Genomic DNA, 15236 nt, shown 5'->3' with positions numbered 1-15236 from the left:
TGGTCGCCACGAGGGCGGCAGGCAGGCTGCCTTTGGCGGCTTGCCTGCGGAGGGTCTGCTGGTCCCGCGGCTTCGGCGAACCCTCTGCAGGCAAGCCGCCGAAGGCAGCCTGCCTGCCGTGCTTGGGGCGGCTAAATGCCTAGAGCCGCCCCTGCCCATCAGTAAAAGTGCCGCAGCAGGTGGCGCCTTTTTTTTTCCGCTCCCCCTCTTCCCTCCACCTGGCTACGCCTCTGTTTCAGTGACTTGCCCCACGTCACATAAGAACTCTGTGGCAGAGGCAGGGATAGAATCCTATTCTCCAGAGTAGCATACAACATTAGCCAGGAGATCATCCTTTCTCTTCCCACGAGCCCCCTGCCTCATTCCTACACACCTGTGACTCAATGGGAGCCTGACTTGCGGGTGGTCTTGTCAGTGTATGCAGGGAGATCTTGCCAAGCCATCTATTTGATGGCTTCCTCTGCCAGGGTCATCTGGGTCAAGAGCTCTGGGCTGATGATCAGGGGCAGGTGGGGTCCCTCTGACCCCCGCTTTGTGCCATCTGGGGTGTGTGGGTGTGTGTGCAGGGCCCTGCTCTATCTGGGTGTGTACCTTTCTGCCACCAATCCCTCCTTGCTGGAGATCTGGATCAATCTAGACAGCAGAGTGTCTGACTGGGTGCAGAGGTGGATGGGGCTGCGTTACTGCCTTACCCTTTGGGAGAGGGTGCTAGCATTCAGCCAACCAGTCCTGTCCCTGCTCTGGCAGCAGTTTAACACCCTGAGCCCACCCCTGGAACCCAGGCCAGTCTCCAGAAGCAGATCCCGGAGTTTTTCTGGCCTCCAGAGGTCTCTTCCAACCCTAATATTCTTTGATTCTATGATTCTATTGTGCAGGTAGTCTGGCATGGAGCTTGCTGGTGCACACCTTTCTCCACCACCGCCAATATGACCAGCCATCAGGGCTGGCTCTGGCTTTTTTGCCACCCCAAGCAAAGAAAAAAAAGGGGGGGGGGGATGCCCGGAGTGACAAAGCAGGGGGAAAAAAACCAAAACAAAACCAAAAAAAAAGGCACGGCTGGAGCGGCAAAGGAGGGGTGGGGGAAACGGCACGGCCGGCAAAGAAGGGTTAAAAAACAAAACAAAAAAACCCTACAGGGCAGCCGCAGCCAGGGCTTCAGCGGGGCACTCACCCCACAGCCCCAACCGCTGCGCCGCCTGCCAGGAGGGCTCCGCTCCGCTCCAGTCGGCGGGGAGGGAAGGATGCGGGTTGCCCTGCTGAGTTTGCTGCAGGGCGCTCCCCTCCTCCGCCCCCGATAGGGCGGCGAGATCGGGGAACCAAAAAAACCCAAAACCTGCCATGCCGCCCTAGGATTGGGCGGAACGCCGCCCCGTAGAATCTGCGGCCCCAAGCACGAGCTTGCTCGGCTGGTGCCTGGAGCTGGCCCTGCCAGCCAATCTTCTACCAGCACTGCCTCAGGACTGGAAGTTAGTCTTAGCAACCAGGTTCTAAGTGAGTGCTGAGGGGGACACGCTCCTAGCAGAACCACTGCTATATAATCCACAGCTTAGTGTGCAAGTGGTGGAGTCCCTGTTGGTGCACTGGAGGTTGGTCCTGGCTGCACCACCAGGCTCAGAGACCTCCTGGACTATGATCAGAGGGGCTGGGTGGCCCCTGTGGTGCTCAGTTAGCATATCAGGCTGCCCACTCGGTGTGTCCCCTCTTGTATGCTTCAGGAGCTGAGGGGAGCCTTGTCTCTTGCTTTCCTTGAGCAGGTCCTGCAGGAGCGTGTGCTCCACCCACCCCTCAACCCTGGCCCCCCAGAGCTAGTCATCAGGCCCCTGCCCTGCAAGCCTCTCCGTCTGCCCCCAAAAAGCCATCTGAGCTGTCTGCACAACATCCACCTCCAAACTGCATGCGCCCAGAGAACATCTGTATGTGCTCGTGCTTCATATCATCCACTTCCTCATTCTCATGTCCCGCCTTGACATCAAGTGGCAGGACCTATTTTCTCATTTGTTGTTCCCCATAATTAATTGGAGTCTGGACTTGGTGGTTCCTTCCTTTACTTGGGGGGGGGGGGGGCTTTCAGTTTGGGCAGGCCTACCCCCACCTGTCCAGTATTTCAAATAGTACACACCCTCCAGCTTCTGCAATAAAATTGGCAGGGATTCTACAGACAACAATCTTCTTCACTACGCAATCTTGATGCATCCCCAAGAGCAGCTCCATCCTGTGTGCTGAATGAGGCAGGGGTGCCGTGGAAAAAATGGCATGTGATCATGTAATTAAAAACTGTATCCTAATGCATACACACAAAGTGGCCAAATTAAGGTTGCAAATGCAAAGATCTTCCCTTCTCTAGCAACTTCCATCTACATATATCCGATGAGCTCATCCCTGTAGTATGTAGGAGACAAATACAAAGGGGATGAGAAACTTCATTGCTGAGTGAATAAAGAATCATGTCCTTTGACCTGCTCTAAGCTATACTGTGATTCTAAGAGATCAATCTTGGTGGTTGATTTCCAGAGGGAAAGACCCATGTTGCAACCTCTGCAAACATCTGTTAGGGCTTTTGGAAAGGGCCGCGGGTAGAATTCCCACAGTGATGAAGGGGGTGGAAAGGAGTTCCTGCTGAAATGATTGTCTTAACCCCTGGCTAGGATTTCATTGTGTTATTAATGATGTGTTAGGGTGCCTAAAGCCTGGGATTGGCATTTTTTTTCAATTATTTAAATTCAAATAAATAAATAAATGCAATAAGTATTAAAGGAAGGTCTGCAAAACTAGCCCGTCTTGCACCGACCTCCAATGGTGGCAAGATTCAAACTCTCCAATGGCAGCGGGGTCCACAATAGAAGGCTCTTGAGATCGCAGAGTGCTTTGTGAAGACTAGCTAATGAAGCCTCAATAAGCTGAGGAAGTTCTTTCTTATTACAGAAGAGGAAACCGAGGCAAGATCAGCTAAGTGACTTGTCAAAGATCATGGTGAATCTGTGGCAGAGCTTTGGAACTTTGATCTCCTGACTCCTCATCCCATTCTTGAACCCTCAAGACCATCCCATGTTTATAAAACCCCCAAATCCACATATCTATCATTGTTTAGCTAAGACTCAAATCTGCAAGATGCCAAGCACTCCTGTGAGTGCTGAGTTCCCTCAGCTCCCATTGATTTCAGCAGGAGCTCAGGGTTTTCAGTAACATGTAGAAGTGAGCTTTTAGGGTAGTCTTTTATTTTTAGTGCAGTGTAAACAGCACTGAGTCTCAGAGCCAGGTTAGCTGACTCAGGCTCAAGAGGTTCTAAAATTGCAGCGTAGACGTTTGGGCCTGGGCTGGAACCAGGGTGGTGAGACCCTCCCCGCTCATGGGGGTCTCAGAGCCCAGACTTGAGCCCAAGCCTGAATGTCTGCATTGCAGTTCTGGAGCCCTGCAACCCCAGTCAGCTGGCCAGGGCCAGCCACTGCCGTGCCACAGTTATTTTATCGAAGAGTAGATGTACCCAGCGAGGCCAGTTTGAGCCAGAGGAACCACCAGCTTTGAAACAGTCAGAAATCAGCTTCTCCTGAGTCAGCTTGTGCCATCAATCCCCAATGCTGCCTGCCCGCACAGGCTCCTAGCTGGATTACTCACTACCTCTCATTCTTTCCCTTCATAAATGCCCCAAAGGCTTCTATACCCCCTCCCTCCCACTTATTGCTATGTCCCATCCCACTCTGATTTCTTCCTTCTGTCTCCTGCATGGATTCCCTGTTGGCTTCCCATTCCTCTCCCTTCTTCTTCTATTGACTTCATTCCCACACATTTAGGGCCTGATCCAAAGCTCTCTGAAATCAATGGGAGTCTTTCTATGGACTTCAGTGGGCTTGGGAGCTTGACCTTATTCCCTTGTTCTTTTTGCAATCTCCTGTCCTTGTACATGATCCTCCACAGCAGTCCCAGTGGTGTTTCTCTGGGTTTTTTAGGGGGGAGGGATAGCTCAGTGGTTTGAGCATTGGCCTGTTAAGCCCAGCATTGTGAGTTCAATCCTTAAGGAGGCCACTTAGGGATCTGGGGCAAAAATCAGTATTTGGTCCTGCTAGTGAAGGAAGGGGGCTGGACTCAATGACCTTTCAGGGTCCCTTCCAGTTCTATGAGATAAATATATCTCCTATTATTTATTAGGGTTTTTGCAATGTGTGTGTGAATTCTCAGGACCTTGTAAATTCCTTGCTGAGTTACTAAATTGCTACGCTGGCAGTGGAATTGCAGAAAGCCAGCAGACCTGATCATAATTTTTTTAAGGTAGCTCTGCCATGCTTTTTATATGGCTATGAGTAATGATCCCTGCAAGAAAAAGGTCCTTTAAAAGGAAAATCCCTCTTCCATTAAAGTGTTCTTATTGCATTCTATAACCAATGATTGCAGTCATGTGTTTAATTGTGGCTGCTGGTAATAAGTCTGGACAGTCTGTATTTGAATCATACAAAAGAATGTAAAAAAACCCTGAAAAAAATAGGGAAAAATTAAACATACAAGAATAATTGTGACTGAGTCATAGGAAAAACAAATTATCTAATATATATTGTATATTTATATAGAGATACATTCTATCTATGCACACATGCGGAGAAAGAGGGAGAAGTACCGTGTATGCATCTATAATATGTATTGCTTGGAGTAGATATACATGAACAAATTATCTGAGTGGAACTATATTGAGCTCAATGTGCTGAAAGATTAAATTAGTTTGCATTTTTAGAGGCTCAAATAACATTTCCATTTGTGATCATTTTGTACAGGGGGGGACAGATCATCAGCCAGTTTAAATCCTCACAGTTCCACTGAGGACTGAAGTCAGTAGAGATATGTCAATTTACACCAGCTGAGGTCTGGCTGTGTTTTATATACTGTTTGTGTTACATATAAGCCCGATCAAGCAAACACATACAGGTGTGAATAACTTTACTCACATGAATAGCCCCATTGACTCTAATGCCACCATTCACGTGCATAAAGCTAACTTATGTGGGTGTAATGGGGAACAGTCACTATTGAGGGCACCTCCTTGTGGTTGGGCCTGAAGAGCTTTCATTGGGTCTGGTGCCCCTTTCTGTCAGTTGCTTGCACCGTAGCGCCCATCCGCCCCAGGACTCAGGGTGCTCCCTCTTCAGGACTCAGCCCTCTGGCCAAGTCACAATTCAGTCCTCCCCCTCCAAGGTGCCAAAGTCCCACTGGTGACTCCATCCATATACAGGACCAGGCAGCCTTCCAGTTCAACTCCAGGTCTAGTACCACTTCCCTAATGGCTGGTGGGGGAACCTGGGCCTGTCCACTACTCTGGGTTCCAGCGCAGGAACCCTATGCCTAGCAACCGTGATCTATTGTATCCCAAACCCGGTTGCGGTTTCCTTCCTACTTCACTTCTCTATCTCCTGGCCCATGTCTGGGTTTACCAGCCCAAGCTTCCCCCTCTCAGCTTCCTGCCAGACTCGGTAGTCTGGGACAGGATCTCAGGGTTTACGCCTCCTTGTCTCTTGCCAACTCCCTTCCTCTCGGGGGAGCGACTGCAGAGCTCCCGACTGCACCCACCTCCTGCCTCAACTTCCTGCCTTTATTCAAGCCCTGCCTAGCTGGGCTTTATCTTCAGTTTGGCTTTACCTGGCCCTGGTTCTCCTCCCAGTGCAGCCTGAAAACACAGGCTCTGACTTATTTGTCTCAGTGGGTGCTCCACCCCTGCTCTGCCCCAAAGCCCCACCCCAACTCTGCCCCTTCCCCCAAGGCCCCACCCTTGCTCTGCCTCTTCCCACCCCTGCACCTCCTGCAAGGCCCCCCTGCCTGCCCACCAATCTCCCCTCTCGAGTGCCTCCTGGCCGCCGCCAAACAGCTGATTGGTGGCCAAGCTGAACAGCTGTTCCTAGTGGGTGCTGAGCACCCCTTATTTTTTTTTCTGTGGAATCTATGAATGAGCCTCCCAGCCCAGGTCCACAGACTCCTGCTAGCACTCTAAAAATAGCTGTGTAAACGGTGCTTCAATATTCAATATTCTCAAGCTCACCACCCCACTGGCTTCAGAGCCCGAGCTGCCATGTCCAGCTGCAGTATAGACACGTCCTATACGGCCCCCACCACCATTATATCTGAGTTCTTTCACAATCATTAATGGATTTCATCCTCACTCCCGCACTGTGAAGAAGCAAACTGCTGTCCCCATTTTATGGATGGGGAACTGAGGCACGACATAGATTAAGTCTTGCCTAAGGTCATGGTTGCAGGAGCTTTGTGGCTGAGACAGAAATTGAATGCAGAGCTCCTGAGTCTCATTCCAGTGCCTACTCATTAGATCAACAGACAAAGGGGAGATGAGATAATATCTTTTTTTGGACCAATTTCTGTTGGTGAAAGAGACAAGCTTTCGGGCTTACACAGAGCTCTTAGATCAGCTTTCCACCCAGCCTTGATGATGCATTAAAGTAAAACTACCTTAAAACATTTTAATGCTTCTGCAAATCACTAGAAAACAGACTTGTCTGTTAATAAATGCTTATGAAACATCCAATAGGAAATGCCTCAGTCTCTGTACTTCAGTGGGTGTTTTAATCTTGTTTAAGCAATTTTCTCAACAGGTGACTGAAAGACAAATTATCTACAACATGACAACAAGGGCCCATACTCGCTCGAACTACAGATGGTGTTTATATTACATATGAACATATTATACCTGCCTTTGGAGACTTGAGGAAAGAGACTATAATATTACTAACAGTAGGGCCACTTTAATGTTAAGGGGAGCTCAGACCTGAGACTTAAAGAAAACAATAAAAACTAATGGAAATTTTTTGAGAATAAATATTTGAAAAATATCTGTACTAAACTTTTAAACTGATCCCTGAGATTCCTACTGTTATACCCCCCCCCCCCACACACAGACTGCTCGACCTATAATCGAAAATTACTTTGATTTTAGACTGAGGGAAACAGTAACAACAAAGTACTGAAGTAAAGTTTCTGTGAAAAAAACACAGTGCATGTCTCCCTTGTGCTGCATGAAAGGGCTGTCCTTAAAGTCCTTAGAAATGTAAAGGTGTAGTATGCAGAAAAAGAAAGCATCAGATGTGCATAGGTGCACATAGCTAGGGTGACCAAGTATCCTGATTTTATAGGGACAGTCCCAATTTTGGGGTCTCTCTCTTATATAGGTTCCTATTACCCCCCCACCCCCATCCCAATTTTTCACATTTGCCATCTGGTCACCCTACACATAGCACACCTACAGATGGATCAAACTCTCCCCTGCTTTGCCTTTGTTCCACTCCCATTGACTTCAGTGAATAAATCAGGGGTATCAGGCCAGTGACCTGATCTATTTTCCAGGTTTAAAAATATGGGGAAACTGATAAAATAGGAAAGTTTGCTCTCAATCCTTTAGATCCAGCCTGCACCCTTAAACAATTTCTGTTGGTGTGATTACAATCTCTTACGGCATTTGTTAGCAGGATGCTCATAATAATAGATCTGTCTGTAGCTCTCAATATCGGGTGCTGGGGACCTAGCAGGAGCAAAAAAATGACTTTGGTCACTCCCTTCAAACTGATCTCGGAGAGTAGCTCTGTATAGCTGTTCCTCATCCTCCAATGGCACTTGCACATAGAGTCCTGAAGGGGTCAATCCTGTCTCTTCTTTTCCATCATGCACAGGAGACCTCTTGGAAAGGTCACGAGGAGCAAAGGGCTACACAATACTGTCAATACGTGGACAACCACCAGCTCTTGTATGCATCTCCTTCCAGCAGAGGCAATCAGTGCTGTCACACAGATGTCACAGCGCCTGTGAAACTGAAGCCCATGGATAAAAAGCAGCTGGTCAAGCTGAATCTAGGAGAAAGAGGTGATGCTGGTAGTAAGACAGTGACCAAACCCTTCAGTAAGGACATCTGCCCTCATTTTATCCAGGCAATGCAAAGCCTTGGGGTACTAGCACAGTCATCACTGCTCCTGGATTCACTGATAACATAGCAAAAAACTTTCTTGCACCCTTGGCTTGCTAACAGGTGGCATCTATTCCTAGCCACACTGATATCCTCTCTAGCCTACTAGAGGGGGGACTCCTTTTACCTGGGCTGAAAGTGAAGGCCACAAGAAACTTGTGCAGGTTAAAAAGACAATAACTAAAGTGCTCAAGTAAAGTGGTAAAACCTAGGAATGGCGGCGTGCACAGTCCTTTACATTCATTTGCAATGTTACACTATTTGTGTATTAAGCACTTGCACACTTGTATTTTGTATAGGTGTTGTGCACTTGTATAGGTCCATTACAAATGCTTGAGATAGATAGATCGGTAGTGGCGAGTGGTCTGAGCAGAGACCTTGGCGACAATATCTAATTGCCACTCTGATCCTCTCACTTTATGGCCTATGGCAAATCATTTAACCTTTTTGCCTCCTGATTCTGACCTGTGATCTGGAAACAATCATCCTTCCTTCCTCAGAGCGGTGAATTAGCTAATGTCTATAAAGTGTTTTGAAAAGCCTTTTACAAGTGCTATGTCTTGATATTCTGGACAGGCAAACAGCACAATGCTACACCGCAACTTGCCACCAAATCAAAAATGGACAATAATGCCAAACAGACACAGCATGGAGCCTGCAATACTAGATAGCAGTGCCCCAAGATCCCACAGTGACGAGTTCATTAGAAATGCACAGCTAGACTGATTAGATAGATAACGCTATGAAGTTCTGTCCTGGTGAGAGACAATGTGTGATTTTGACTTCAGACAGATACTTACAGGACAATAGCACTGGGTAACGACAATGTCAGGAGTCAAGGCCTCAGCTAGCCAGTCTGGGAGCAGGTCCTGCAGCAGACCCAGTCTCCAGGCAACCTAACAAGCACAGGTGGCCTGTAATAGGCTGCCCCGTTGGCTACATTGCCGGAGTGGTTGGAAGAGTCAGGAGACCAGCTTGTAAGCCCAGCAGCAGCAGCAGTTCAGTGGCTGCTCACAGTTTTTGCCCATGGCTGCAGTAGCTCCTGTGCATACTTGTTCCCAGCCTGTCTCCTGCTTTGTTCCAAGGTTTGACCCTGCCCTCCACCCGCCTTGCCTGACTCCAGGTAACCTAGTTCTGAGCCTGGGCTCAGAGTCTCCTGACTCCGGCTGTGACCCTTGGCTCTGGACTCTGACTCTGGTTCTGACCCTGGACTCTGACTCCAGGCTAGTTATGCATGTTCTACTCTGCTGCAACCTCTAGGTACAACCACCCATGTCCTGGTCACCGACAGCTTGAGCAGCCCAGAACACAAACAATAAGGGCATTAGAGCTGATGCAGCAAACATGAATCCTACAAAACCCAGTCTCTCTCTGATGGAGATAGTGGGCGCCTTATAGAGCTTGCAGGCCGAGGTTGCCCCCTGCAGGCACAGAATGCAGTCCTGCAAGCTCCAACTGCACCGTCTTCATCCCCAGCCCCACAAGCCCAAACTCCCACTGCCTGACAAATCCGATGGGTTCCTAAATCAGTTTTGGCTCCTATTTCTGCTATGCCTACAGTTGTACCCCACTGACCAAGCTTGAGTAGGACTGATTATCAGCCTGCTTCCCGGGGAGGCCCTGGCTTGGACATCTCTGCTCCAGGGAAAATCAAACCTACTTCTGGAACAATGTGAAGACTTCGTTTGAGCTATGGCAGTGATCTTCAATGACCCAAGTTGCGAGCAAATGACCAAAGCCACACTTCAGGTATTGTGGCAGGGACGCTAGCCAGTTGCTGAATATGCAGTGAAGTTCTGATCCTTGGTAGTAGACACTGAGTGGAACAAGGCCACCCAGTATTAACAGTTCCAGTTTGGCCTAAACCATGATATTAAAGATGAACTGGCATGGGTGAAATCCCCATCCGACCTGGATGCCTTAGTTGACCTATGCCTCAAGATTGATGAATGCCTTACTGAATACTGCCTGGAAAATGCCTTCTGCTACCACAGGTTACTGACAGGCATCGTATTGGACTGGGGTCCCTAGTTCATCTCCTGATTCTGGTGGGAATTTCTCAGACTCCTTGGCATCGAGTCCCTCACCTGATCTGCCTGTCACCCATAGACTAATGACCACACAGAATGGGTCCATCAAATCTGGGAGCAGTATCTTCATGGTTTTTTGAGCCAGCACCAGGATGACTGGCTTCCCTTGCTGTGCTATGCCGAATTTGCATTTAGTAACGCAATCCATATCTTGACCCAACAGAGCCCATTCTTTGCAAACTATGGCTTTCACCCCCACTTCCACCCAGACTTGCCCTTGAGCTCCTCAGGACCAGCCAGCATGGATTTAGCCTCCGACCTGCCCTCTTGTAGTCCACCAAAAATAAATAAATTATACAGTACAGTGTGGACCAAGACCACCAGGCTGCCCCCCATCTGGCTGTAGGGGACAAGGTGTGTCTTTCTGCCCAGAACCTTAGATCAAGCCGCCTGTCCACCAAAACTATATCATCTGTCATGGCTTGAGTCGTGGGCAGCCAGATCTAGTGGTCACAGCCAGAGTCCACATTCAGGATAACAGGGGATCAGAAGCAGGAGACAAACTTGAGATCAGAACCATGAGTTGGTAACCAGAGTCATACTGGGTCAGGATGCCAGGTAGATAGCTGCCTTCCTTCCTGTCTGGGAGAAAACCTGTTTCTTTCCCTTTGGTGGGTCACAGACTTAAAGTATAATATTAGTGAGTATCCATCATTCCTCAGTGTTAATACATACATTTCCCAAAGATATTAATCCCTAGTGTGTCACCAATTTACATATGATACCCATTTACATGCAGATTATGGCAGTAAATTGGGGTATACTGGGCTGGTAAAGTCAGCTGAAACTCACTACTACATATCAGGGAGTCCCTTGCCATCTGTCACTGGGGTGCTCTTAGGGTTACACCTTCACTCTGGCATCTGATCCTGCTTCTGACCCTGGGTTCTGACTCCTGGCTACAGATGTCTGCTCCAACCACAAAACCTGACTGCCCATGTCCCAGTTGCTGACAGATCATTCTTCTCATGCAGAAGAAAAAGGAAAACACAGTACACATTATTCAGTTGAGAAAGAAAAACTGCAGGAACCACATGAATGTTCTCTGTGATATTTCACTGTGTGCGTGTGAGAATTAGAGTCATCAAGAAATTGCCAAACTGGATTTTTTGTATAATCTTTCTGAATTGCTGTTTGGAGTAACACATCTTGTACAAAGCTTTTCATTCTTTTTTCCCCCACTATTCCTGAGAGTATTTCTTTTTTTCTTTTCACTGTGATTTTTTTTAAAAGCACCGCTATCACAAAAGCAACGACACACCAGGATTCTAGCCCTTTCTGCAGCAATGGCAGCATATCCTGCCCGGTGCTGACCTACCTCAGCAAACTGTCATATTAAGCAGTAACACGGCTACCCCTCTGATACTTGTCATATTAAGGTTACTTTTGCATTGCCTGAAATATTGCTGGTGACAATGATATAAAGCATTAGGAGATGTAACAATTTTCGACATAAAAGAGTCAAAGGAGAAAGTCGTGCTGTCATAAAGAGCTTGGGAACCCAAGTGAGAATGGAGGACTGGATGGGTCAGGTCAATTGTGTACTTTCCTCTTTCAGCGCTCGGTTATCAGTCTGAAAGTGAACTAGTTTGGCAGTGAGTGGAAGTTGCTACTAGGTGACGGCTGTTTGATGACTTACTTGGTTGGGGGCGGGGGGTGGGCTGACTCCATTTCCTAAAGGGAAGTTGCCAGTTCACCACATACACCACCACTGGAACCACTGCCTTCCTCCTCATTGGTAGTCTCAGAAGAGTGGCCAAGAATCGAATGGGCAAGGATGCAAGTGGACATGGAAATTAACAGCATCTGCCTTGAGTGTCCTTGGGGTAAAGAAATGTTTGTACTAGCCTCTTTCACTCTTAAGTTAAAACTTGTTTTCCTTCTTTTTGACTTTTGTAGGTCTCTGCCCAGCCGTGTTTTCATCTCCAACCCAACCCTGCCTGAAAAAATTGTCTACTAGCCAACTAGCTTCCTTCTGTAGCTCTTGTTCTAGGGATGGGTCCCCAGAATGCAGGGGATTCCCAGCCAGGTTGCATGTTCGTGCAATGGAAATCATCTTGGCAATCCCATCACATATGGTTCTTTCAAAGGTTGCCTATCTAACTTGTGCCTAAAGTCACTTCTGGTGATCCCTGGATCCGCCCCAAATAAGGAGTGGTGGGGACATTAGTGGAACAGTATGGGGTAGTTCAGACTGCTGTTACATTGTCCTGTGTGTAAGCAGGGTCTGAATGAACTCTCCTCTGACAGCTAGTTGGGGAGGGGGAGACACTTCAGGAGCAAACTGTATTTACATTAACACACCTATTCTGCTTAGGTATCTAGTAGACGGGAGCTGTGTAGCTGCAGGTGATCAGCTTTGGTTGGTGTTGGGTTTCACATCACTTTTGAATGCAGGGGTAGTGAAATGTTATCAGTGTTGTTATCTTCACTGTATGAATAAAGGGGAGCAGAATTGTGCTTAACCTGTCCCCAATGAGGGGGTCACCCTCAGCTGAAAGAAACTCATTAAGCCAGAGGCTCGAATCCCAGACCCCTGTGAAAGCAAGAGGGGTGGGGACAGGTGTCTCAACCAAGCAGTGAGTCTGGTTTAACCTATTGCTCCCCACTGTTCAAAGATACAGCTAAATAGGCTTCATTGGGAGACTTTTTGTTATTTTAAATGATCAGTCAGATCTGAAATCACTTGTGGTGGGATCATGTTTCTCCCCAGACTGCTAAGAGCTAAAAATCACTAAGCAGTGACAATCACTGAGAGACTGAGCTGCAGAGATCACAGCAGAGAGGCAGGTGGTAGCAGAAGGGTGGCCAGTGGGAGTGACGAGTGGCTGGCAAGGCAGCCAGCACAAGTGCTCAGATGGTGGATCAAGCTAGCTGCCTTCTTCCCTGGGTGGGAGGTGAATTCACACAGATGCACCTCTGAACCCTGGGTCCTCACTGACCAAGGACAACCACTGTGAGAGGTGTATGGGGAGGGAGCAGAGAGGGGCACAGAAAAAGAACCTTTGTTTGTCGAACTCAAGAACATGAGGCAGAAGGCACAGGCCCACGCACTCTGGGGTGGGTGTCCTGCTCACAGTTTTATGATTATGAATCCTGCTTGTGGCTTTTTCCCTAATTAATGTTCGGTGGCTTCCCTCCTTTCATTAAAAGTTTCTTTTCTACGCTCAGACTCTGTGTTTGCTAGTGGGGAAGTATTGCCTCTCAGAGGTGCCTAGGGGTGGTGTGTAATTTTCCCAGGTTATTGTGGGGGGGCTCGAGCTGGTTCTGTGTTGTATTGTTGGAAAGGAACCCTTAGATATTGAACCCGGCCCTGGTTGCTGCCAGCTCCATCTGGCAGAAGGGTCACATTTGGATAAATACAGGGCTTCAGTCTCCATTTGCAACCACATACCACAGCAATGGGAGCTATGGACCTACTAAACTAAATACCTAGATAATCAGAAAGATAGTGGGCAGAAAGACAGATGTGGGCTGCACGAATCACCAGCCAAAAGGAATCCAAGAGGAACCAGTGGTTAGGGAAAGTGATGCCAGTTCAGTTGACTCACATACAAAGAACTCATTAGAATTTCTTTCTAACCTTTGATTTAGGTTTAATAGGTCTGTTAAACGGATGTACTGTGCAATAGGCTGCCTGAATCAAACGACCTTTTGGATGATGCGCAAAACAGGTCTTGAGCATTTATAACATTGAAGATTCCAAGGCGCTTCTCATAAGAGTTGGTGCCAAATTTCCTTTGCTATTTCAACCAGATAATACATTTCTGCTGCTTCTACTGACACCAGTCTTCCATTTCTAATAATAGTATTACACTTCTGCCAAGCAACAGGGGAATACTGGATGTCAGTGACCCAGCTGCTTTATTTACACACATACGCCAGTCTTGGAACAGAGACCGGCACTGACAGAATGCATGCAATCTCCTATTCCACACGTTTCAACCCACACACCAACGTCCAGTTCGCTAGGAAGCTGCTCTCTCCCAAGAACTTCTCAACCTTATTCTTTATATTTGGAGAGAAAACTGCCATCTGCCACCCTTCCCACATAAGACCACTACAGCTTTTCTTCAAAGACTAAAAGTTTGCTCGCATGCTAAGAGAAAGAATTTGTAAGACATTATATATATATAGTCTTACAAATTCTAACAGTGCTGCCTGTTGGCTCCTCCCATAACAATATTCCTCTTCACTTTCTGCCTTACACAGTTAGAAATATTGCTGTGAACCGCTAAATGTCTTCCACATTCTGTTATGGAAAGTGGCAGCATTTAAGTGGTGGGTAAATGAACAACAGATAAACGTGTGTGGAAGAAGTTGTTAGCTAAGAAAAACCCATGGATAACAGCTGAAAGTGTGGAAGAAAGAAGAAAAATAAAAGCACAAAGACCAACAACAGAAAAAGAGGAATACCGAAGACTAAATAAAACTATAAAGAATAAAGGCAGATTTACAAAGTCTGAATGAGAAATGCAAACAAGTTAAACAGTTAGATAAAGAGAACAAAGTGAGATGTGTCACAAGATGCGAGACTTTAATTACAGAAGAAAGGTGATCAATATGACCCTTAAGAACAAAAATGGACAATATTTGACAGACCCTAAAAACAAGAATGGGAGATGGTGAGAATATCCCCAGGAACTATATGGTGATGATAAGCCTGAAAAATCTAAACTATAGATCAATCAAGTAACTCCACTGTCACAAACCCATGTGCTGTGCCTCAGTTTCTCCTTCTAGCTATATAAATCCCTCTCATATCAGATTTTGACTCCAAAATTCCCTTATCCAGACAGACTTTATTTATCAGTAACCAATAAGCTAACATAGAGAGATAGGCCAACGCTTCAGTTTCAGATACTCAAGTCATCATCTTCTTCCCTCTTGTCTCTCAGACTCACCTGCTGGGCCCTTGCCCACACTGGGGTTCAGTCTCTTGTTCTGTTACTCCTCCTTAGAGCGCTAGTCTCTTTTCAGGGTCTCTCCTTCTCTTCACCAGCACCCTTTTCCTCTTCCTAGTCCCTTCCCAGGAACCAGCTCAGACTGTAGGCCTCTCCTCTCCAGGGGCAGACACCAACCTTCTTCCTGGACTTACTGACAGGAGTCTCCCTCTGTCTTCCTCAGCCAGGGATTCTGAGCCATCTCTTGGGGATCTTACTGTTGACTCTACCCATCCTTCAGGGCTTGTTCCCCCTTCC

At 47.4% G+C, this 15236-nt stretch overlaps 1 long non-coding RNA gene across 1 annotated transcript in view; it reads right to left on the bottom strand.

Annotated features, from left to right (window-relative positions):
- The window catches only part of LOC120374462, a 27322-nt gene extending 12086 nt beyond the window's left edge, over positions 1–15236 (bottom strand). The window contains exon 1 of the long non-coding RNA XR_005586115.1: positions 14940–15236. This is a non-coding gene — a long non-coding RNA (uncharacterized LOC120374462). The remainder of the gene's footprint in view (positions 1–14939) is intronic.

The sequence above is a fragment of the Mauremys reevesii genome, linkage group 11 (assembly GCF_016161935.1).
Source record: "Mauremys reevesii isolate NIE-2019 linkage group 11, ASM1616193v1, whole genome shotgun sequence".
NCBI lineage: Eukaryota > Metazoa > Chordata > Testudines > Geoemydidae > Mauremys > Mauremys reevesii.
The sequence above is the reverse complement of the archived record's forward strand: the minus strand, read 5'-3'. Positions and strand labels throughout refer to the sequence as shown.